At 38.9% G+C, this 25,970-nt stretch overlaps 2 pseudogenes; one reads left to right on the forward strand and one right to left on the reverse strand.

Moving 5' to 3' along the window:
• The first annotated feature begins 5,013 nt into the window (after positions 1-5,013).
• On the forward strand, positions 5,014-8,172 carry LOC146937779 (uncharacterized; annotated as a pseudogene).
• Positions 8,173-19,790: 11,618 nt separating this feature from the next.
• On the reverse strand, positions 19,791-25,519 carry LOC146937780 (uncharacterized; annotated as a pseudogene).
• Positions 25,520-25,970: the final 451 nt, after the last annotated feature.

The following is a 25,970-nucleotide window of genomic DNA, read 5'->3' on the forward strand; positions in this document are numbered from 1 at the left end:
GGCGTTCTAAAATTTCTGAACGTGGCGCCGTCACATATACGCCCTAGTAGTTGGGCATTTATCCGTGGCTTAGAAATTTTGTGTAAGGCCTTGGATTTGGAGCCTTCGGTGGGCGCCTTTTTACACTTCTATGGTACTAAGGATTTGAATAAAGGCACATGGATCACTATCAGCACCCATCATGGGAAAAAACTATTTCCTCCTTATGCTTCGAACTTCAAGAAGGAATAGCGGGATTCTTTTGCTAGGATACAGGGAGCGCTTGGATGCTCTACTACATCACTCATGGTTGATGGTGAGCCAAAATTTTCTCTTTGCTGGACTCGAAATCCTCTCGGAGTGATGGGTTTCAATTTTGAGAAGATGACGCCGTATGAGAAAGGTGTGGTGTGCTTTCTGGAGAAGTTTCTGCTCAACCAAGAGGGCGATGTCAAGAGTTTGGAAGCTTACTTGCGTGAGTGTCTTAAATTTAGCTCGTGTTTTCATTATTTACTGTATTCGCCATTGATTTATTTTTGAAGACGCGGCTGAAAGAAGCCTTGAAGGATAAGAAGGCTGCTGAGAAGGAGGCCGGCGAGTTCAAAGAAGCAAAAGAGGCTGTAGAATCAGAGAAGGATGCTTTGAAAGAAAAGGTGGGCGAGCTAGAAAAGAAATTGGCCGATGCTCATTCTACCGTGGAAGAAGGGAGGGGGGCGCTTGCTCAGTATTTTGATGATGGCTTCAATCGCACGAAGGAGCAGGTTTTGCATTTCAACCCAGACGCCAAAGTGGAGGAGCTGGATCCTTTTAAGATCTTGGTGAATGGAGAGTTGATCGATGAGGAGTGATTTTGTGCTACTTTATTTATTTGTGTAATTTATTTTGGCGGCCTTGTGTGGCGCTTTCCTGAACTTATTTTGAGCTGACGTTCTAAGGTCGTCTTATGAATATTTGAATGCATCTTTTATTTATTTTGCTCGTAACAATTCTCTTGGTGATATCAGAGTTTTGTTTTGCATTGAGAGATCTTTTCGTTTGTTTAGCGTTCTTCAGGCGCTTTGTTGGTGGCGATTTCACATTCTTGTTAACACTTCTAGTTTTATTCATGACTTGTTTAGACTTCTATGGCGTTTAAACATTCTTTTTCTGGGTTTATTTGAGTCGATCTTATGTAGACTTGCTCGTATTTAGATCAGATATTTCCTGACTTTCTTGTTATGTAGATCATTTCAAAGTTACTTCGAATTCTTGCCTTGAAAATTTTGTTTATGGAGAAATTATTCATCACCTGGTGATTTGTAGTCTTTTTTGTCCACCTCGCATTAGGCGACTTAAGGATTATTATTCTAATCGCCTTTGTTTTATTTAAACACCTCGGCGACTTTTGTCGGCTCGGAATAATGCGAAGATTCTAAACGCTCTGGCGACTTTTGTCGGCTCAGATTTGTGCAAGAGGATTTAAAGAAACGCCCCGGTGACTTTGGTCAACTAGGAATAATGCGAAAACTCCCCAGCGACTTTTGTCGGCACGAAATAATGTGAAGATTCCAAACGCTCCGGTGACTTTTGTCGGCTCAGATTTGCGCGAGAGGATTCAAAGAAAACGCCTCGGTGACTTTTGTCAACTCGGAATAATGCGAAAACGCCGCGACGACTTTTGTCGGCTCGGAATAATGCAAAAGTTAGTTCGGCGACTTTTTTTGGCTCGAATTACCCGGAGACTTTTGTCGGCTCGGTTTTATTCTATGTCGCTTGATGCTTGGCGAATTTGTACTTTCCTCTTGGACTTTTCTTTTTTATAGATATTTTGGTAAGTGAAAAAACAATATAAACAAAGATAGCTCATGCTTTTTGAAGAAAGTAGGGTGCCTCGTTAATAACCCCTGCCCTTGCAGGGGAAAATAGTGCTACCCTACTCATTTTTATTAATGAGTAGGAGATAAAATACAATGATCAGCTCTGATGGCGTTAGTCTACCTTGCCTTATTCAAAAAAGGAAAAAACATAAAAGGAAAAAAGAGAAAAATTCTAACTATAATAGTGGCGTAAGTTGGCCACATTCCAAGTGTGTGGCACTGTTTCTCCACTCAACTCTTCTAATTTATATGCTCCATGGGGAAACTTTTCTCTGATTCTATATGAACCTTCCCAGTTTGGTAGCAGTTTTCCAATCCTGGTTGGGGCGACGACTTGTTTTAAGACGAGATCGCCTTCTTTCATCTCTCTAGTAATTACTCTGGAGTTGTAACGGCGAGCTTCTCTCTGTTTGGCGGCGAATTCCCTGATGTGATCATGTTCTCTTATCTCGTTGATCATATCCATGCTACATCTGACTCCTACTTCGTTTTCTTTTCAACGTAAATTTAGTTTATAAATACTTTATGGACATCTAGTATATATAAATGAGTAGCCTGTAGAAATCTTGCTAGTGATATATTAGCAAAAACCTTACCTTCTTCGGAAAAGTTGTCTCTTCGCCACGTAGGGGTGTCAATTTCTACGGGAAGCATGGCATATATGCCGTAAACCATGGTAAATGGCATTTCTTTGGATGTGGAATGAGGAGTTGTAAGATAAGACCACAACACCTGTACTTATTTTGTTGAGTTCGCATTTTGATTATTATACTATGTATATATATAGTTGTTTTTGGAGAAATACCTTGATAAAAAACAAAGAAATTGTAAATGCGGCGTTTACCTCATGGAGCTGTTCTTCCCAAAGTCCCTTGGTGGCTTCTAGTTTTTTCTTGATACCATTGAGGATTACTTTGTTGGCTGATTCAACTTGTATGTTATCTTGTGGGTGAATGACAGATACAAATTTAGTTTGTATTCCTAAATGTTTGCAGAAATCAACAACAGTAGAGCTGGCGAATTGGGTCCCGTTATCAGGTACGATGTATCGTGGGAGGCCAAAACAACATATTATTTTCTTCCAAGAGAACTTCCTGATCATTTCTGTTGTGATCTTGGCGACTTCCTCGGCTTTGATCCATTTGGTGAAGTAGTCCATGCCTACTATAAGAAATTTTAATTGTCCGTGAGCTTGAGGAAAGGGTCCAACGATGTCAACCACCCACTAGTGGAAAGGCCACGGTGAGCATTTGTCACACTTTTTAACAAATTCAGAACTGTCTTGGAGCATGGTGAGCTAATAATAACCTGCATGAAGAATCTTTGCTGCTAAAGCTCTCCCACCAATGTGGCTTCCGCACACGCCTTCGTGAACTTCTAATAAAACCAGATATGTTTCGTCCTCTCCTAAGCATCGCAGTGTTGGAGTTTCTCTTCCCATTTCGTATAGTTTTTCGGACACAATAGTGAATTTGGAGGCTCTCTTTCAAACCATCTGTTCTTCTTCTTCGTTTTTTGGCGCGAATGAACTTGTCAGGTACTTTAATAATGGGGTCATCCAACTTTCTTTATCTTTGACCTCCATGATTTCAGTGCTGGGTGATGCGATTACCTCTTGGATCACAGTATTGTTGTTGCCTGGTCTTTTAGTGCTGGCGAGTTTGGCTAGTAAGTCCGTCCTGGAGTTTTGCTCTCGTGGTACATAGATGGCTTCGAAGAAACTGAATCTTTCTGCTGAATTATGAACTTTAGTCAAGTATTTGATGAGTTGAGTATCTTTCGTCTAGCATTCCCCTATGATTTTACTTGTTACCAATTGAGAATCACTCTTTCCTCTTAAATTCTCTATGCCCATTTCTCTTGCTAAAGTCATTCCAGCGATGAGAGCTTCATATTCAGCCTGGTTATTACTCGCCTTGAACTTGAATCTTAGGGATTGCTCGATTAAAAGATCATTGGGTCCTTCGAGCACGACACCTGTTACGCTTCCTTTGAGGTTTGAAGACCCATCCACCAATAGAAGCCACACATATGGTACTTCTTCCTGGACTGGTGTTAGCCTGTAAATTTGACAGGCACATTTAATACGATCAACATTTGTTTGACCTTTAACTTTGCATGTATCGAAGAGCTTTCACATATAAGTTGAAGAGCTTCGACAAAGGATCAAGCCTAGAGCGTATGGTCAAAATCTCGACAAAGCAAGGCTGAAAGGGTGTTTCGCGTCAAAGACTAGCAAAAGGCGGGGAAGCGTGATTTCAAGCAAAGAGACGGTTTCCTTACAGTGGAAAATGTAGGACAAGTAGTTGTCCAAGATGGAGGAAGTGCTGATCATGGGCTTAGTGGTTCGCCATCTAGTATTTTAGTATAAATAGTAGTTTCCAAGCCGGAAAGTGGGTCGCAAATCATATACAGAATTCTACAACACTCAAACTACATGCGTCTGTGGAAACGAGTTATACAGAATGTATCTAAACTGATTTGTGGACCACCCCTTTTATTTTAATGTATTTGCATTTTACCTTTTCCTTGAGTTTACGTGTGTAAACTTACATTTATCTTGCTTTATTTAAAGCTTTTTATTTTACTTGCAAACTCAAACCTATCGAGAGACAGTTCCTTTTCATTCAAACCTGTTCTGCTCTGTAAGCAACCTGAGTGCATTTCGTGGCCTTTTTTCAAACTTTTTCCTATAAAAAACCTTTGCACAACAGTCTTGAGATTTCTAGTTCGATCTCGCTTGTAATAATTAGAACTAGCCCCCTTTTGCCAAAATCATAGGAAAACAAATTGGCACGCCCAGTGGGACCCAGTTAGTGCAATTGATTTTCAAAGACTTTTTTCAAATCAAAAACCGTTTTCAAAAACTTTTTCAAAAAACCAATCTCTTTGAAGAGATACGTTTTTAGAATATTGTTACTATTTCCGGGTAACTTTATTTCTTAAAACACCAAGATTGTTTGTGTATGCATTTGAGAAGTGGTAAATCTATGGCTTGTGCCAGTTCATCCTCCTCACAATCATCTTCACAAGCAGAACCTTTACAAGGGACCTCTCCTTTAGGAGAATTAAACGTGTCAACCCTTGTGGGGGAAATCAAGGCTATGTCAGGCTCGACAGAAATGGGAGTAACCGCTCCTTCGACCGTTTCTACGTCCACTCAAATGACACACTCTAAATGGGAACCGTTATACCCCCGTTCACCGCTGGTGTTCCTTCGACTACCAGCATGCCAAGTACTACAAATCCTTCAAACAGGCCTAGGCTTGATGATCGAAATGTAAATGTACAGAACATTTCGAGGGAACCACCGTATGGTATGCCAACTTCAATGATGGCAAATGTACATAATAGTGCTTCCATGTTTGCAGACCAAGCAAATCCGTTCACAATGCACAACGTACATAGTCCCTCAAGTTCTAGCATTTTTGGTCGGAATACTCTACCACCGTTGACAACAGATTCGATGAATTTGTTGAGACAACAAATGGATGAGAGTAACCACGAAATGGTTAATTTGTTAACACACCAAATTGGTACCGTGTTTAATCCTTTGATAAGGGACACAAACCGGAGTTACCAAGCCTTAACCACACAAATGGGGAGAATAACACATTTCTTTGCAGCCCCACAACCGGTATACCAACCGGTTACACAAATACAAAATCAACAACCATTGCGGTTAGTTGAACAAATGGTTCAGAGGCAACAACCTGTGCCTCATCCCCAACCGGTTGAACGAGTAATACAGGGTCAACCTGAAGTGATCTTGATAGATCGAAATGATAATGCCGATGAAGTTGATCGGATGTCTGACAACAAAACAAAGGAGTACATAATAATATAGCCAATTTGGTCAAAAATATAATGGCTCAAAATGGTTTAAATATTGGCCTGCATAGGCCAAACTTTGTTTCTCCTTTGTCGGAATTCGTATTACAATCTGAACTTCCAAGGGGTTATAAAATTCCTAAGTTCACTAAATTTGCAGGGGATACCAGTGAGTCCACTGTCGAACATATCGCAAGATATTTGACGGAGGGAGGGGACCTAGCAAATGATGAGAATTTGAGGTTGAAATTCTTACCCAATTCTCTAACAAAGAATGCCTTCTCATGGTTTACTACTCTTGCACCGCATTCGATCCAATATTGGACTAAATTGGAAAGGTTATTCCATGAAAAATTCTACACGGGCCAATCTAAGATCAGTCTAAAATAATTGGTGAGTGTTAAGAGAAGTTCCACTGAATCCATTGATCAGGGTCGTTCCTAGAGTTTTACGGGCCTGAGGCACAATATAAAAAAAGGGCCATTTGCATCACATAAAAAAAACAAAAATTCTTCTGATAAATAATGAATGAGACATGCATTAGTTATAGTGATTGACATCCCAACTATGCTGGCACCACAAGTCACTATAATAAGATATTTTGACATCCCAACTATGCTGGCACACCAAAATATTGTGTGCCAATACACCTCATCCAATATATTATTAATAAAAAGTAAAATCAACATAAAAAAAAGTTGGTGGGGGCCAAACCTAACCCAGCAAAATTAAGTAAAATTATAGGTATGGATATCAACCTATCTCTAGAGAAATCAACTCTAATAAAAGTATGACATAGAGATATAGACCATCATTGAGAATATACAATAGTTTTACAAAATATCCAAAAAACTTCTCTTTTTCTCGTGAAGTAAACGTCGTTTTTCATTGTTGTTGTTTTCCAAATTTGGCACATCATTAGGAACATTTTCTTGGGTGTCTACCTTTTTGAAAACTAATACAAACAAACAAACAAAAAACCATAGAAGTAGTGAAGTAGAGACAGTAGCACCTTAAAGGTAGACTGAAGTTTTAGAACCTGAAAATAAAAGCGCAACAAAAAAGAGAGAAATATATCAACACTTGATTAAGCAAAAATCGAGAATTCAATTGAAAAAAAATACAAAAATTGAAACATAGATCATGTTAATTAAAAAAAAATGAAGAATTGATATTCAATTATTCATGTGTACTGTGGTCTTCGTGTACGTCTTGGTGTACAATACTTGAACTTTTCAAGCATAAATCATGCATATATGCTTTGGGTTTACCATACAAATCATGCTATAAGCATAAATTAAGAAATTTCATTCGAAAAAAGAATAATTCATTCGATTAGAAATTTAGAATTCAACACGTGAAGAAATTAGAGAATTGAAACAATCATTATCAAAGAGAATTGGAATAAAAACAAAATCTAAAACAATTCACTTGGAGAGAGAATGGCTGATTTTGGAACCTAGGTTTCTTTCTTTTTTCATCTGTCTTTTTAATTGCTCAATAAGAGTTTTTATTTGTGTATGCTTTTAAAAGTTGGGCCCTATCAATTTTTTTCTCTCCTTATTTGGGCCATTACATGTTTTTTTTTCTTTCTGTTTTTTACTTGCTGTGCCGAAAAAAGATATACACCCCCTGTAAAAAAAAATTAGGGCCCCCTACGGTCAAGGGCCCTGGGCCGTCGCACTCCCGGCCTATGCCTAGGGCCGGCCCTTCCATTGATGATTATCTCAATAGAATAAGATTGTTAAAGGCAAAATGTTTCACTCAAGTGCCTGAACATGAGTTAGTCGAAATGGCCGCTGGTGGCCTAGATTATTCCATTCGGAAGAAATTAGACACTCAACACTTGAGAGACATGGCTCAATTGGCCAATAGAGTTCGATATGTCGAAATACTAAAGGCTGAAAAAGCCAGAACTCAGATACATTTCAGGAAAGAAAAGGTTGCTTTTGTCGCATCAGAAGAAAGCAACCAAGAATTCGACATAGCTTTTGGCGATGTTGAAATAAAGGAGGTTGATATTGCTGAGTTGAAACCAGGGCCCCCTTATACGTGTAAATCGTTAAGGCCCTCCGATGGGAATAATCCTGTCGAAACAAGAAATGAAAGATATGTCCCCAAGACATATACATTCGACGTAACCAAGTGTGACGAGATTTATGACCTCTTAGTTGCTGATGGTCAAGTGGTAGCACCTAAGGATGTAAAAATCCCACCACTAGAACAATGTCAGAAAAGAGGTTTTTGCAAATATCATAACTTATTGGGACATAACACCTCTCGATGTTCCCTTTTCAGGGATTTGGTTCAGAAGGGTCTTAATGAAGGCAGACTGAAGTTTGGAAACAAGCCAAAGCCTCAAATGCAAGTAGACTCTGATCCCTTGAAAGATGTGAGTATGATGTACACTGACATTGCAGGCTGGAATATTGTCGAAGCAGATATTGATACTATCGAGAACATGTCTGTCGAAGCAGAAGTAGAAGCAGAAACTGAAGTTGCATAGTGTCAAATGGTGGACATCACTAAAGATGCAGAACACGCCGAAGAGACTGCTCCAGAGCCTCAGTTCGATGAAAAGTTAAAGACAACTTATCCTACAGTTGAAGAAGAATTGATTGATTTCTTCAATCGATGCAAGCTGAAGAATTTTGGGGTAATTCTCTGCCCTAGATGTAGTGCTGTGTTTGACAAAGAGGCAACTAATGGCCTCGAAGGTTCTATCCCAAAACCTAAGAAAAGGAGGAAATGGTATGCTAATCGTAGACCTAAGTTTTCCTTTACAAAGAGTTATATTCCTTTCATCAATAACTCTTCGACCACCAATTACGTCAATCAAAGTGGTCAGGGAAAAACTTTGGTCCCTTATGCACCAAACGAAAAATGGTTTCAGTCGACCCAAAAGAATGTGCAACATGGGAAGAACAATACGGTGAAAAGAAACACCAGTGTTGTGGATAACCAAAAAAATGGTACTGCCTTTGAGTCGAGGAAGTTTTCTTATAGCAGCAACTACAAGGGAAAGAACCGCATGACAAGAACTCAATGGAGGAGGTACCAGAGGTCCAAGAAAGGCATTTCTACAAGCCTTGAAGATGAAACTATTGACCCAAAGGGTGATCAAAGAATGCTCGAATCAAAAAGAAGACCAACAAAAGAGAGGTTATCTCTTCCTTTAGTCGAAGAAGATCTTAATAATGATAATGAGTTAGGATCGGGATTTACAGATTCAGAACTAGACTTTGATATCATATGCAATTTTGTTTCCATTTTACCAACTGAATATGATATGATATCTGAAGTTGATGATTCATAGGAAGAGTTTGATCCCAAGGACATGGGGGAGTACAAACCCATGTGCTATTTTGTGAATGATGGCTCTGAAGATAATCAGAAAGCCATATTTGAACAGCCTGATGATTCGATGATGAGTCATCTCAAACCTTTGTTCATCCAAGCCAAAGTGGATGAGGTTAATGTTAACAAAGTGTTGGTCGACGGTGGCGCTGCTGTCAATATGATGCCTCAATCCTTACTCAAAAGGATTGGCAAGACCGACAAAGATTTGAAACCTCATAATGTAATTCTGTCGAATTATGAAGGAAAGGCTGGTCATTCCCTTGGTGCACTCCAAGTAAGTCTAAGTGGGAACTGTGGTTAGACCAACTTTGTTCATGGTGGTCCCGTCGAAGGCTAACTTCAACCTATTAATAGGGAGAGAATGGATTCATGGGATAGGCGATGTTTCCTCATCCATGCTCCAAAGAATTTCAATTTGGAGAGATGATGGTATAACCTTAAACATTGAGGCTGACCAAAGCTATTTTCTTGGCTCTTGCTGAAGTGAATCAAATCACATGGAAAACTTTTGACAAGAATCTAGCGAATATTGTTCCATGTTCATCTGCAAAATTTGACGATGCTAATCAAGCCAATGCAAGTTCTGTGAAACTCCATCCAACTCATGGTTTCATGTGGGAAAGGGAGACGTTCGACACAGAACCTGACATGGAGGATATGAGTTCCCTGACCTTAGGGAATGATGAAGATGATCATCACATCTAAGCAAGATGCTTAGAATCAAATCATAGTTGTTTAGCCTGAGTGTGAGATCAAGAAAGCCTTAGTGGCTGGTACTTAGTAAAAGATGGTTAGGAAACCATTAGTGGAGATGCTATCGAAACTCTCAAGTTTATACTTAAGGAAATTTTGGCCAATTGGCCATAAAATTGATTGTATCTTTGATAAGGAATTTGTAAGATTCCTGAATTGAAAATCAAATGGTGAAATTTGGCATTAGTTGCCTTAAAGATTCAAAGGTTTGGGGTAAGAAACCATAAATAGTGGGTGAAACCAAAATAAATACAATTCTTGTTTAGAACCCTTGTGGCGAATTTGCCAATATCAAAACTTGGGGGCAAGCAATTATGTTTATTGAAGTTTTACTTACAAATTTTGGTCTATTTGCAAAGGCATAGCTTTGTTGCAAATAACTCTTGTCTTAAAAATTGAAAATCTTTACCATTTTACAAATTGTCAAAGAAATTGAGTACTTTGATAAATATGTCGAAATAAAGGCATGTATCAAGAATATAAGCCTATTTGTGTGAAATAAAGATAGCACAAAGTAAAAATTCGACAAAAAAGGAAACTATTTCGACTTTAGATTGATTAAATAGTACAAGACCAACTACTGGGTCAGAATACAATAAGTCAAAAATCAAAAATGGTCAAGCATAATCTTGTTCATTCGACACGTAATAGAATGGTTATTAGAGCTTTACAACAAGAAGTCGAGATCAAAAAAGCGGAAATGCTCTAAGAACCAGGCAAGCTTCGACGTCAAGATGACAGGAGGAACAAAATTCAATTGTCGAATATTCTTTGTCATCTCCGGGAATAGGCCAAAAAATGTTAGGATTTCTACCATAGCCCTTACAGGTCCCTTTGGATGAACATACAAATCTATGCTTCAAACCTGGAAGCAGAGGTCTTGTCCAGTAGGGCCCCTAGAAAAAAAGGGACACCACCAACATTCGTCAAGGCCCGCCTGCATTCAGCGAGTTGTTTCCGTTTAAAGAGGTCCATGAAGATGGGGAAAATTTCATCGATAGAAAAGCCTTCTTCAGCTAACACCTTCAGTATAAGGTCGAAATACCTAGAATTGTCAGACCTATGAATAACTGCTTCTCTGAGGATGACTTTTATCTCTCCCAAGTCACTGTACATTCCATGCCCACTGTGAGATATCTGACGCATGAGCTTGTGTTTTCCTTCACTAGGGGAATGATCGGTTAGATACCACAAGTAGCTACGAGGTAAAGCTCTAAGAACTGCTTGATTACTTGTAAACTCTCGATAGAAGGGAAAAACAGTTTCAAACCTGATGAGTTCTTCAGCCCCAAAAGCCGCTATTTTCTTGATGATTACAAACAACATATCTCTTGGCAGAGTGTCCATCATCAAGAAAAAAGTTTTGTAAAACGGAAGAGCATAGAAAAGTTGAAGATGTAAAAGGTCGGAGGATGGAAGCAACTGCACTAAATAAGGCTTTATAAACAAAAAGGGCAAGCGGGAACCGTTCACTTCTCTAGAGAAATGTTAAAACTGTCACGTTCGTGGGATAGTGAAATTGGGGAGTCCCAAGAAATATGGATTAGTAAGTTAGAGGCGCCATAATGGTAGAAGTGGCAAATCGTGCAAAAGCTGAAAGCGAATAATTCGGAGCACGTGACAGCCAAAACCATGAACTAGTGGAATCCAAGAAGGGCATCAAAAGTTTTGGTCAAAAGCCATGATGACTATAGTGTCATCATACGTATTGATGAGAAATAAAATGTTTTCAAAAATGCCAATGTTCTCCTTATTGATGATAATTGTGTCGTCGAAAATGGCATTTGTTAGCCTGTAAATTTGACAGGCTCACTTAATATGGTCAACATTTGTTTGACCTTTAACTTTGCAGGAATCGAAGAGCTTTCGTATATAAATTGAAGAGTTTCGACAAAGCATCAAGCCTAGAGCGTATGGTCAGAATCTCGACAAAGCAAGGTTGAAATGGTGTTTCGCGTCGACGATAAGCAAAAGGCGGGAAAGCACGATTTCAAGCAAGGAGATGGTTTTCTTTTAGTGGAAAACGTGGGAAAAGTAGTTGTCCAAGATGGAGGAAGTGTTGATCATGGGCTTAGTGGTTTTCTATCTAGTTTTTTAGTATAAATAGTAGTTTCCAAGCCGGAAAGTGGGTCGCAAATCATATACATAATTCTACAACACTCAAACTATCAGCGTCTAGGGAAACGAGTTATACCGAATGTATGTAAACTGATTTATAGACCACCCCTTTTATTTTAATGCATTTGCATTTTACCTTTTCCTTGAGTTTACGTGCGTAAACTTACTTTTATCTTGCTTTATTTTAAGCTTTTTACTTACAAACTCAAACCTGTCGTGAGACAGTTCCTTTTCATTCAAACTCATCCTGCTCTCTAAGCAACCTGAGTGCATTTCGTGCCTTTTTTCAAACATTTTCCTATAAAAAAACCTTTGCACAATGGTCTTGAGGTTTCTGGTTCGATCTCGCTTGTAATAATCAGAACTAGCCCCCGTTTGCCAAAATCACAGGCAAACAACTGGCGATGTGAATTCTACAGCGAAATCCGCTAGTACTTGTGATTTGATGCTACCGTTCTCCCTGCTAAATCTGGTTTACCTAGTACCTAATTTATGGGATAATTTGACTTAACTACAATCTTGTGGCCTTGAAAATATGGTTGTAGCTTCCTCGGTGATTTGTAGTCTTTTTTGTCCACCTCGCTTTAGGCAACTTAAGGATTATTATTCTAATCGCCTTTGTTTTATTTAAATGCCCCAACGACTTTTGTCGGCTCGAAATAATGCGAAGATTCCAAACGCTCCGGTGACTTTTTTCGGCTCAGATTTGTGCGAGAGGATTTAAAGAAAATGCCCTGGTGACTTTCGTCAACTCGAAATAATGCAAAAACACACCGGCGACTTGTGTCGGCTTGGAAATCTTGTTAGTGATATATTAGCAAAATCCTTACCTTATTCGGAAAAGTTGTCTCTTCGCTACGTAGGGGTGTCGATTTCTACGGGAAGCATGGCATCTGTGCCGTAAACCATGGTAAATGGTGTTTCTTTGGTTGTGGAATGAGGAGTTGTATGATAAGACCACAACACCTGTACTTATTTTGTTGAGTTCGCATTTTGATTCTTATACTATGTATATATATCCTTGTTTTTGGAGAAATACCTTGATAAAAAACAAAGAAATTGTAATTGCGGCGTTTACCTCATGGAGCTGTTCTGGCCAAAGTCCCTTGGCGGCTTCTAGTTTTTTCTTGACACCATTGAGGATTACTTTGTTGGCTGATTCAGCTTGTCCGTTAGCTTGTGGGTGAATGACAGATACAAATTTAGTTTGTATTCCTAAATGTTTGCAGAAATCAACAACGGTAGAGCTGGCGAATTGGGTCCCGTTATCAGATACGATGTATCGTGGGAGGCCAAAACGGCATATTATTTTCTTCCAATAGAACTTCCTGATTCTTTCTGCTGTGATCTTGGCGACTGCCTCGACTTCGATCCATTTGGTGAAGTAGTCCACGCCTACTATAAGAAATTGTAATTATCCAGGAGCTAGAGGAAAGGGTCCAACGATGTCAATCACCCACTTTTGGAAAGGCCACGGTGAGTACACTGAAGTTAATTCATGAGTTGGGGCGTGCTTTTTGTCAGAAACTTTCTGGCATTTGTCACACTTTTTCACAAATTCAGAACTATCTTGGAGCATGGTGGGCCAATAATAACCTGCACGAAGAAGCTTTGCTGCTAAAGCTCGCCCACCAATGTGGCTTCCACACATGCCTTCGTGAACTTCTAATAAAACCAGATTTGTTTCATCCTCTCCTAAGCATCACAGCATTGGAGTTGCTCTTCCCGTTTTGTATAGTTTTCCTGACACAATAGTGAATTTGGAGGCTCTCTTTTGAACCATTTGTTCTTCTTCTTCGTTTTTTGGCATGAATGAACATGTCAGGTTATTGGGTATTTGTATTGGCTGCATTGTTGTGAAAACAAATATCCATTAAGTGTGTTGTTGGATACTATGTTCCAACATGGTTTAGGCATCCATATGAGATGTTGGACGGAATGTTCCTACATTCTGGCACAGTTCAGTGTGCCTGATTTCATGCCTATTTTTACGTGCGCCTTATCTTTAAAAGGAAACAACTTTTCCTTAACTTGATGACCAAGCAATGTACATATCTGTATAGAATTAGTTTTGGTTTATTCCCAAAAGAGCAAGAATTTTTTAAGGAATATTTGAAGATGTTTTGGACGCTCCTAAAGATGTTCCTACATTTTAGGACTTTCTATAATTGTCTCTTATTCTGTTTTGTAGATCAGACCGATCTGCAATTTGTTTTGAAGCCCAAACCGATTATTTAACCCGTTTTGCTTCAGTATATATTGAAGATTTCAAGACCTAATTGATCATTCAAGCCGTCATACTAAAAAGTTTAATTTTTAGGGTTTTGAGTCTTTGTGTGTTCTACTCTTGTATCGTGTTGATGCAAGTTTAGTCCTGTTTATTGTGAGCCTTTCTTGTATCAGTTTGATACATGTTAAGGACTGTGTGTTATGTTGTATACTCTTGTGTGCTACGCCAAAGCTTTTAAGCAAGGTTGTAGTTGTTTGTTTGAAGGTAACTTCACCCTTTTGTTCGTGTTTAAGTCTGATAATCACAGGGGTTGTGGTTGACTATAGGATAGTGAGATGGGATCTCAGATCTAGGAGTTCCTAGGTTGATATCTAGACGGGTAGGTCCTAGGTCTTTAGTGTAAACGAGAAGTTTGCTGAGAGCTATAGAATAAGGACTACACTAGTGGATTTCCTTCCTGGCTTGGTAGCCCCAGAGTAGGTGTGTTTGTCACCGAACTGGGTCAACGAACTCTCTGTGCCTTTTTATTTTTCTGTTCTTTATTTTCCTTGTTATTTTGTTTACTGCAAGCACGATGTTCTAAACATTACACTCAACATCCGTAATCTGTGTTTGGTGTTGGAACATCGCATAGAACATTATGTTGCTAGTGTGCCGGAATTTCACAGGTACTTTAATAAGGGGGTCATCCAACTTTCTTTATCTTCAGTAATAGAATTGACCTCCATGATTTCAGTGTTGGGTGATGCAATCACCTCTTGGATCACAGTCTTGTTGTTGCCTGGTCTTTTAGTGCTGGCGAGTTTGGCTAGTAAGTCTGCCCTAGAGTTTTGCTCTCGTGGTACATAGATGGCTTCGAAGAAACTGAATCTTTTTGCTGAATTCTGAACTTTAGTCAAGTATTTGATGAGTTGAGTATCTTTAGTCTGGTATTCCCTTGTGATTTGACTTGTTACCAATTGAGAATCACTCTTTGCTCTTAAATTCTCTACGCCCATTTCTCATGCTAAAGTCATTCCGGCGATGAGAGCTTCATATTCATCCTGGTTATTACTCACCTTGAACTCGAATCTTAGGGATTTCTCGATTAAAAGATTGTTGGGTCCTTCGAGCACGACGCCTGCTCCGCTTCCTTTGAGGTTTGAAGACCCATCCATCGATAGGAGCCACGCATATGGCACTTCTTCCTGGACTGGCGAAGTGAATTCTACAACGAAATCTGCTAGCACTTGTGATTTGATGCTACCTCTTGGTAAAAATTGGATGTCGTATTCTGAAAACTCTATGGACCATGCTACCATTCTCCCTGCTAAATCTGGTTTACCTAGTACATGTTTTATGGGATAATTTGACTTAACTACAATCTTGAGGCCTTGGAAATATGGTCGTAGCTTCCTTGCCGTAGTTACCACAGCTAATGCTAGGCGTTTTATTTTTTGATATCTTAATTCTGCTCCTTATAAGAATCTACTCACGAAATAAACTGGTTTCTCACCCGCTTCCGAGTCTTCCACCAATATTGTACTCATGACATTATTAGAAATTGCTAAATAAAGAAAAAGGATGGCATTCTTACTGGGGAGGTGCAAGATGGGTGGGCTGGATAAAAAGGCTTTTATCTGTTGAAAAGCGTCTTCACATTCTGTCGTCCATTCAAAGTTTTCTTTCTTTTTAATGGAGGTGAAAAAAGAGAAGGCTTTATCGCCTGCATAGGACAAAAAATGTGATAAGGCTGCTAATCTTCCAGTCAGTTGTTGGACTTCCTTGATGTTTAACGGGCTCCTCATGTTTATGATCGCCTGTTGAAATTTTTCTCTGGGGTCTAAACCAATCATATTCATAGTATGGCTTTCATCATTGTTTGCCTTGTTCTTTCCTTTCTGCAATCGTAGGCTGTTATGATAACATTCTCTAGCGATTTTCTGATTGCCCTTAATTGTTCCTACTTTCCCGTTGTCCAAAGGATATTTCATTACTAGAAATTTAGTGGACAGAAAAGCCCCCAAAAGATAAAAAGCAGGTCGTTCGATAATTATATTATAGGAATTGGGCGAATTGACTACGAGATACCTTACTCGAACAGTCTTCACCTGAGATCCGACGCCAAAAGTCGTCTTCAAGGTGATGTACCCTCATACATGTACCTGTTCGCCGATGAATCCCGCCAGGGTCCCTCTAAAAGGTTGTAGCTGTTCGGGATCAAGCCCCATTCTTTCGAAAGTTTCGTAATAGAGGATATCAGCTGAAATTCCTGGATCAATTAATACTCTCCTGATATCCCACTTGAAGATTTGTAGAGTGATGACCATGGGGACGTCATCATGAGGAACAACATCTCGATAATCCTTGGGTGAAAAGCATATGTCAGGTTCGCGCTCTGTAGCTTGCTTGTTATCCTCATGGCATAACATTACTTGCCTTATATACTTCTTGCAGGAAGAAATGGATTCGCCTCCTCCTGCGAAACCTCCTGAGATAGTATGAAGGGTGTGTCTTTTCTCTTCGTTCTGCCCTTCTTTCGTGGTTTTCTAATCTCGCTTTAATTTCCTCTTATCTTCTCCCTTCTCATCTTAGGCGTACCCTCGTAGTTTTCCATTTTGTATTAGCTTCTCAATTTCTTATCTGAGGTGGATGCAGGAATCAGTGTCGTGCTCTCGGATCCTGTGATACTTGCACCATCCATTTCTGTATGTTCCCATGGTTGGGCCTCGTGGTGCTGATGTATCTGGAATCATCTTCGACTGGTAAACTTCTTTGAGGATGCGCTCTGGGCAAGTGTTTAGTGGAGTAAAATCGTCCAGGCGTGGTCTGGTACTATAGGGTGCATAAGGTTGCCTTTCCTGCTTCTTATATAGCGCACGATCTCTGCTTGTTTGTGGCTGGTAGTTCCTCCGTTCTGAGTTACTGGTGGTGTGTTCCTTTACATCTCTTGCTTTCTTCTCTTCATTGTTTTCTTCTCCTTTGATGTAACATTCAGCTTTGGCAATGATCTTGTTCATGGAGTCAGCGGGCTTGTGGGCTAAAGATTCATTAAATTTACCGGCTCTTAGGCCATTCTGGAAAGATAGTTCCGCAAAGATTCGTTTTGTCCTTGGCGAACATTGAAAAGGCTGGTAGCGGGGACCTTTCAGTGTCTACTTGCAGAGAATTGTTGGATAAGCTTCCTTGTCATGTCTTGATAACCTACGATGGAGAACCGTGGAAGATTCATGTACCAGCGTAGGGTGGCATCAGTGAGAGTTCCTGCCAAAAGCTTGCATTTGAGGGAATCGGCAGCTCCGACAACAGCCATACGGGTATTAAACACTATGATATGTTCCATTTGATCGCTCTTTCTGTTGAAGGATGAAAGGTGAGGCGGTTTGAAGTTCTTTCGAACGGGTGCATTCCAAATTTCAACCGAGAGGGGTTGGGGCTCAAGTTCTTCCATCTCACCATGATGGGACTCATCCTTCTCTTCTTGTTGTTTGTGCTGGATGGTTTCTACTTAGGCATGCAGAGCTTCATTCTGCTCCCTAAGTTGAGCGATTTGAGTTTTCAATGTCTCGACTTTTTTAGGGGGCCATGAGGATGGCTAGATTGATTACCTAAAAACAGGGCGATTTAGGGTTTTAAAGTGAAAGGTTGAATTTCGAAATCGCAGAGATGTTCTACGATTCAAAAGGGTTTTAGGGTTTCCAAATCACGATTTGCGATTTAGGAACGTGGTCAAGGCTAGTTTTACCTTTTCCCACAAACGGCACCAACTGTACTTGCAAAAATCACATTAAGGGATACTAGTGTTAAGTATCATATTCTAGGGTTTAGACTGATTATTGGATGCCTTAAGAGTGCTCCCAAGGGTGGTATTTATAGCCTTCCATGGGCCTGATTTGAAATTACTTAGGCATCAAGTAATAGGGGTGTTTTGGGTATTTAGGTGTGTTCTAGGGTCTTCTAGAAGCAAATAGAGGCGGCGTCCTGCGAAGGACGCGCCTTTAGGCTTTATGGCCCTTTTGGAGGGCGCTGAGGCCTCTAGAAGGGTCTAAAAGCCCTTTTGAAGGTCTTTTAGGTCTTTAGGAATATATTGACGGACCAATAATATATGATTCTAATACAACATCATTATATGTGATATATTGATGGTGTCATTCGTATATAATTGATTGTGAATTTGTAGACAATTCGTGAGATTGAGCTTCAAAGCATCAAAGATTCGGTTGTCTATACTGAACAAACAATTGTTAAACCTATTGATGTTTGATTGTCGTATTAGGGTACCAAACTATATAAGAGTTGTATTATTATGGTTGTATCATTTGATCAGTTTTTTTTTGTTAGATAGCCTAATGGCTAGAACTTACCTTTTTCAAGGTGAATAAGTGGGGTGTTCGGGGTTTGAACCCCAACCCCTGCATATAACAATGCATGTCAGGGGTTCGATCAGTTGTTTTAAAAGAGATTCATGTGAGTTTGAACAATTCGTGAGATTGAGTTTCGATACCCGAATCTGGTGAAGCATCAAAGATCCGGTTGTTCATGCTAAACAAACAATCCTTGAAATTATTTGTTTAATTAATTTATTATATTGGAGAAATGTGGTAAATTTAAAAGATCATGATTTTGAAAGGGTTTCAATATCATATATGATTTTTGAATTTGGTAATAAATTATTTGCTTAATTTTAGCACCATAATTTGTTTTCGAAACAAACTGGTCGCCTAAATAAATCAGATTTAATTATAATAATTATTGAGTGTCATATTATTACTATAATTAAGTAAAAAAAAATATACTTTTTGATTGTTTTTCAAAAGTTGTTTGAAAAGGTAATAAATGATCCTAATTTCTAGAAACATTAAAAATTTGATAGTAAATTTAAAAGATCATGATTTGAAATATTATCAAGGTCATATATGATCTTTTGAATTTATTTAAGAGATTTACATGATTTTAATATAATTTGTTTCTAATTTAAATGGATCATGATTTTGAAAGAGTTTCAATATCATATATGATCTTTTATATTAGGTCCAAAAATTTGCATATTTTAATTTCCAAATTTTTATTGACTTTAAAATTGTTTAAAGATAATGATCGTACCTGATCTGAAGACGACTGTCGGTGCTTCTTTAAGGCGGTGGTTGAAGGTGGTGGAAACGCGTCAGTTGAGTACTAAAATGGCGGGGCATGTGTACCTGCATACACTTCGACGCTCAAATCAGTAGAGGTCAGAAATGGGAGTTTAGAAGTAAGAGAGATTTTACCTTGGGGACTGCGAGGAGCCCCCTTTATATAGAGGTGGGTGAATGCAGAGCCGTTGTAATGGCACATGTGTGCCCTACGGTTACGAAATCGTGGGAAGTGTAACCGCTGGGGAGAGATTTGCGGAAACATGGGTAAAGAGACGTTACAGTTCATTTGAACTGGTCTCAGTTGCTCCGTGCACCCCCCCCCCCCCCCCCCCCCCCCCCCCGCGGGGATGGGGTGTGTTGCGAGTAAACTGCCAAATGTAGCATTTGGGCTTGATTTGTCATTGGGCCTAAGAAATTGGGCCTAAAGTCTTTGACCGGTCCAGAACAGTAGCGCCCCAAATCGTGGCTCTTGGAAAACAGTGATGACTTAAGACTGAGCGAGGGAATTGATCGAGGAAGCCTTGTGAAGTTGATTTTTCCCAACAAGGACTAAAGTTCCTTCTTTGTCGAAGGAGGCATGGTTTCCAATATAGCCTTGGTTTTATTTTTATTGATTTCAATGCCTTTTTTATGCACAAGAAAACCTAAGAAGTCACCTACACTGACACCAAAAGCACATTTCAGCGGATTCATTTTCAATCCATATTTTCTCATTCTTTCAAATGAGAGTCGAAGGTGTTTCAAATGATCATCTTTTGACAAAGATTTTACCACATTATCATCAATGTAAATTTGCATAAATTCAATAAAATCATAATAAAATCATGAAACATTGAATTCATTGCTCTTTGGTATGTAGCACCAGCGTTTTTTAGGCCAAAAGCCATTACTACCCATTCATAAGTGCCCAAAGCTCCTGGACATCGAAATGTTGTTTTTGACACATCTTCTTCAGCAATGAAAATCTGATTGTAACCAAAATAGCCATCAAGCATACTCAAGTATTCAAATCCTGCTATAGAATCAACTAGCATTTTTGTCACTGGTATAGGATATTCACCTTTTGGTGTAGCATTGTTCAGGTCTCTAAAGTCTATACAAACTCTAAAAGTTCCATTTTTCTTAATTACAGGAACAATATTTGCTAACCATTCAACATACCTGATAGTTCTATTGAACTTTCTTTTATGGAGTCTTTCGATTTCCTCTTTAATGTTCGACATGATATGAGGTGCAAACCTTCTTGGAAGTTGTTTTACTGGTTTCTTGTCTGGTCGAATTGGTAATTTCAATTCTACCACATTCCTGCTCAAACCAGGCATTTCATTGTAATCCCAAGTGTAACACCCCGATTTCCCAACATAAAAATTTCATAATAAATCAGAGTATTTAAATCATAAACGAAATGTCACATACTTCTTGAAAGTCATAAAATGGATAATTAACATTTATCCTTCAAAATTCAACATCATAAAATCTGAAACTTCGCAGCGGAAAATAGTTCAACATAATAAAAGTCTTTGGCACGCAGGCCTCATCAGAAAAATCTCATAAGTCTTGGTTCAATATTTATTCATAAAAAGTTCATAAATGACACGTAAGGAATAGAAGTAAAAGCAAGCCCCATCCCGTTACGTATCAGAGCACCTAGACACAATGTGAGGACTCCACTCACGACCGCCTCTAGTCTTTATTACCTGCAAGTTACCCATACGAAGGGCAACATTTTCAAGCAGAAGGGGTGAGATTTCACAATCAACAAATTAGGCATATAATCCATCAAAATGCATTTAACAACATAAAACATTATTAACATATCAAACATTTATCACTTAGCATCATATCAAATCATAAGCAATTATCATCATCAAATATCATTATTAGTTCGTAATCAAATATCATCTTTAATTCATAAGCAAAAATCATCTTTAAATCATAATCAAGTATCATCTTAAAATCATCATCATACATCTTATTCGACTCAACACTTGACTCGACAATGCGACTCAACTTGACAATGCAACTCTTAACATCTTAAATCATCGTAAAATTCCCATTCAGGGCATCAAGCCCCCAACATATATGAGCGTAAATAGGCTCTTCAACAAAGTGAGCAAAAAGCTGCCGGGCCTCAAGCCCCAACATAGTTTGAGCATTAAGTTGTCGGGCCTCAAGCCCCCATCTTTAATGAGTAAGCAATGGACTCAATCTTCCTACAACTTAGACAACATCATGAACATCTCCTATAATTCCATTAACATGGACAACTTCTTAGATATTTACAACTTGGGCCGACTCATACAACTTTGTGACATTAAATGGTCAACAACAACAAACAACAACAAATGCATCATATAACAGTGCTTGAACATCATATCATCATTAAAAGAATGAATCATATCAACTTAACATCATAAAACATCATAAATAATATTTATAAACCAATACTTCTTTGCTAATAGTCACAATCATCTAACTCAAGGCTTCTGTGCAGCTTTAATCAGTCTAAACAACTCTCATTTCTTAACTCTAGGATCATCTCATAACTACTCGTGCGAAAGGATCGCCAATAAAACTAGTTTGGGCAACTACAACTTAACTTTCAACGGCGAGTGACTTTGCTCGCAATGGCGAGTGGTTGGATTTGGTCGCAATGGCGAGTGATTTTGCTCGCAATGGCGAGCGATGAGCTTCATAGCTCGCAATGGCGAGTATTGCTGCTCGCAGTTGCGAGCTCAAAATTTAACCTAATCTCTTGGTTCTATCATCCAAATAGCATCTAATTATCACTCTATGGAATATCTAAGGTCTGTACACAAGTTTTGCATCAATCTAACATCTTTTCATGGTTCAATCATCAAAATTGGTCATAAACCCTAATTCTCAACTCTCACAAAAACTCAACCTAGTCATGCTAAATCCATTTTTCAGAATCATACACTCAATAATGTTGAAAGTTAGTCTCACCGTTACCTTATTTGATGAAAATCGTAGCTTCCTCACTTGTTCTCCTCTTTTCTGACTTTTCTCCCTTTTTCTCCAAAAACGTACGTTCTGACAAATTGTGCTACATCACGTTTCAATCCAGACCACCAAAACAACTTCTTTAAGTCATGATACATCTTTGTAGATCCCGGATGAATACTCAAGCTACTCCTATGACTCTCTTCAAGAATCATCTTCTTCATCTCATCATTGTCTGGAATAAAAATCCTACCTCGAAACCTCAACACACCTTGATCATCAACCTTAAAGTCACTATTTTCAGTTTGATTACTAGCAACCAACAAGTCCACAAACTTAACATCAACTTTCTGCGCATCTTTAATACTTTTCAAGAAATCATTATCAATTTTCAGCATTCCTAGCTTAACACTCCGAGACGACATTTCACAGACTAAGCTCAAATCTCTAAACTGTTCAAGCAATTCAAACTCTTTAACCATCATAACAGACATATGTAACGTCTTCCTACTTAAGGCATCCGCAACGACATTAGCTTTACCCGGATGGTAATTCAAACCAAAGTCATAATCTTTCAACAATTCGAGCCACCTTCGCTGCCTCATATTCAATTCCTTCTGATCAAACAATTACTTCAAGCTCTTTTGATCACTAAACACCTCAAATCTAGAACCATACAAGTAATGTCTCCAAATCTTAAGCACAAATACAACTGCAGCTAATTCAAGATCATGAGTAGGATAGTTTCGTTCATGAATTCTCAACTGTCTTGATGCTTAAGCAACCACTTTACCATCTTACATAAGCACACCACCTAAGCCCAACTTGGACGCATCACAATACACCACAAAAGGTTCATCAGGTTTCGGTAAAATCAAAACCGGAGTCGTCATCAAACGCTTCTTCAATTCATTAAAACTATTCTCACAATGAACATCCCACACAAAGGTCTTACCTTTACACGTCAACTGCGTTAACGGAAGTGCTAACTTAGAAAATCCTTCTATAAATCTTCGGTAGTAACCTGCCAAACCCAAAAAAGCTTCTAATCTCTGTAACCAACTTAGGAGTCTCCCATTGTGATACTGCTTCAACTTTAGACAGATCGACCGCAATACCACTACCAGAAATAACATGGCCAAGAAAACTTACTTCCTTCAACCAGAACTCGCACTTAGACAATTTAGCATACAACTTCTTCTCTTTCAGCACTTGCAAGACAATCTTCAAATGCTCAGCATGTTCTTCTTCCGTCTTAGAATAAATCAAAATATCATCGATGAACACAACCACGAAGCGATCCAAAAATGCATGAAAAATGTGATTCATATACTCCATAAACACGCCAGGCGCATTACTAACACCAAAAGGTATCACCTTATATTCATAATGTCCATAACGCGTCCTAAAAGCCGTCTTCTGCATATCTTCATCTCTTACTTTAATCTGGTGGTAACCTGACCTTAAGTCAATCTTGCTGAACACACGTGCACCCACTAACTGATCCATCAAGTCATCAATTCTTGGAAGTGGATACCTATTCTTTATAGTTACTTTGTTCAACTGTCGATAGTCAATACATAACCTCATACTACCATCCTTCTTTTTAACCAACAATACTGGCGCTCCCCAAGGTGAAACACTCGGTCTTATAAACTTCTTATCAAGCAAATCTTCCAACTGTTTCTTCAACTCAGCCAACTCAGAAGATGACATACGATAAGGCGTCATAGACACAGGCTTTGTTCCCGGAATAAGATCTATAGAAAATTCAACCTCCCTCTCTGGCGGCACATCAGAAATCTCATCAAGAAAAACTTCAGGAAAATCGCACACCACTTGTAACTTATCAATCACTGCTTGATTCTCCAAAGATAAAGTTGCCATCAAGGAAAACATCAAAATTCCATCGCGTTCCAACTGCTTCATTTGCTTAGTAGACAAAAACTCTGCTCCACTTTCTTCTTCAGCAGAAGAGAAATACATCGACTTACTAAAACAATTAATGTGGACATGGTTGTACTCTAACCAGTTCATACCAAGAATTACATCCATTCTTCTTAAAGGTAGACAAACTAAATCAATCTCAAAATCTCGATCAAACATAGACAAAGGACATTGTAAACAAACAAGAGAAGTAGTCACTGAACCCTTAGCCGGAGTTTCGACAACCATTTCTCCATTCATATCAGACATAGGAAGACCCAACTTAGAAGCACAATCAAAAGCAACAAAACAATGTGTAGCACCAATATCAATAATAGCAACTAAAGGAGTATCATTAATATAACAAGTACCTTTGATCAAGCGATCCTCATTCTCAGTCTGAGTACCAGTCAAAGCAAAAACTTTCCCCTTGGTCTGAGCCTTCTTCGGATTCTTGCATTGAGACCCAACATGACCCTCTTCATTGCAGTTAAAACACACAACATCTTCATGCTTACACTCTGCGAGTGTATGTCCCTTACTGCCACAACGAAAGCACCGTTTAATATCCTTAGTGCAAGCATTACTCTTATAGCCTTTCTCGCCATAAGAGAAACAAATGATCTCAGCAGCAGCATCTTTCATATTCGACCTTCTTTCATCATTAACTCTTCTTTTTCCTTTATCAGCAGGAGCACTGTAAGGCTTTGGGCGACTTTGCTGACCCTTGCCTCTCTTCTCATTCACAATCTTATAATGAGCTTTAGTATCATCTTCATAGATTCTGTAACTGCTTACTAATTCAGAAAAGTCACGGATCTGTTGGTAACCAATGGCCCGCTTGATGTCAGCACGCAAACCATTCTCAAACTTGATACACTTAGAAAACTCAGCATTATCACCGGTGTAGTGCGGATAAAACTTAGCTAGCTCCACAAACTTTGTTGTATACTCTGTCACCGACATGTTTCCTTGTTTCAGCTCAAGGAACTCGATCTCCTTTCTTCCGCAAACATCCTCAGGAAAGTATCTGTTTAGAAATTCCCTCTTAAACACGGCCCAAGTAACAACTGCATCATCTTGCTCTAGGGTAGGTTGGAGGCTCACCCACTAGTCATCAGCTTCCTCAGACAGCATGTGCGTACCTAAACGCACCTTCTGATCATCCATACATTGCATCACTCTGAAAACTCTTTCAATCTCTTTGAGCCATGTCTGTGCTCCATCAGGGTCGTATCTTCCTTTGAAAGTAGGGGGTGATTCCTCAGGAAGGTCTCCAACATTCTCACTTCAGCATTAACACCAGCACCAACATTAGGATGTTGTCCCACAGCTTGGGCCACAGCTTCCAACGCAGCAGCAATTGCAGCATCATTCCTTCCAGCCATTCTAGTTCTCTTATAACAGATGAAATTAGCAGCCTCCAGGTCTCTTCTTCTTCTCTGCACAACACACAACAATTAGAATAACATAATAATGGTATTCCAATTGTTAAACGACACTACTTAACTCAACTACTTGGCCGGACGGACCGACCTGTTCTGATACCAATTGTAACACCCCGATTTCCCAACATAAAAATTTCATAATAAATCAGAGTATTTAAATCATAAACGGAATGTCACATACTTCTTGAAAGTCATAAAATGGATAATTAACATTTATCCTTCAAAATTCAACATCATAAAATCTGAAACTTCGCAGCGGAAAATAGTTCAACATAATAAAAGTCTTTGGCACGCAGGCCTCATCAAAAAAATCTCATAAGTATTGGTTCAAAATTAATTATAAAAAGTTCATAAATGACATGTAAGGAATAGAAGTAAAAGCAAGCCCCAT

Source organism: Medicago sativa, chromosome 3 (genome assembly GCF_051527215.1).
Source record: "Medicago sativa cultivar Bolivia chromosome 3, Bolivia_mono, whole genome shotgun sequence".
NCBI lineage: Eukaryota > Viridiplantae > Streptophyta > Magnoliopsida > Fabales > Fabaceae > Medicago > Medicago sativa.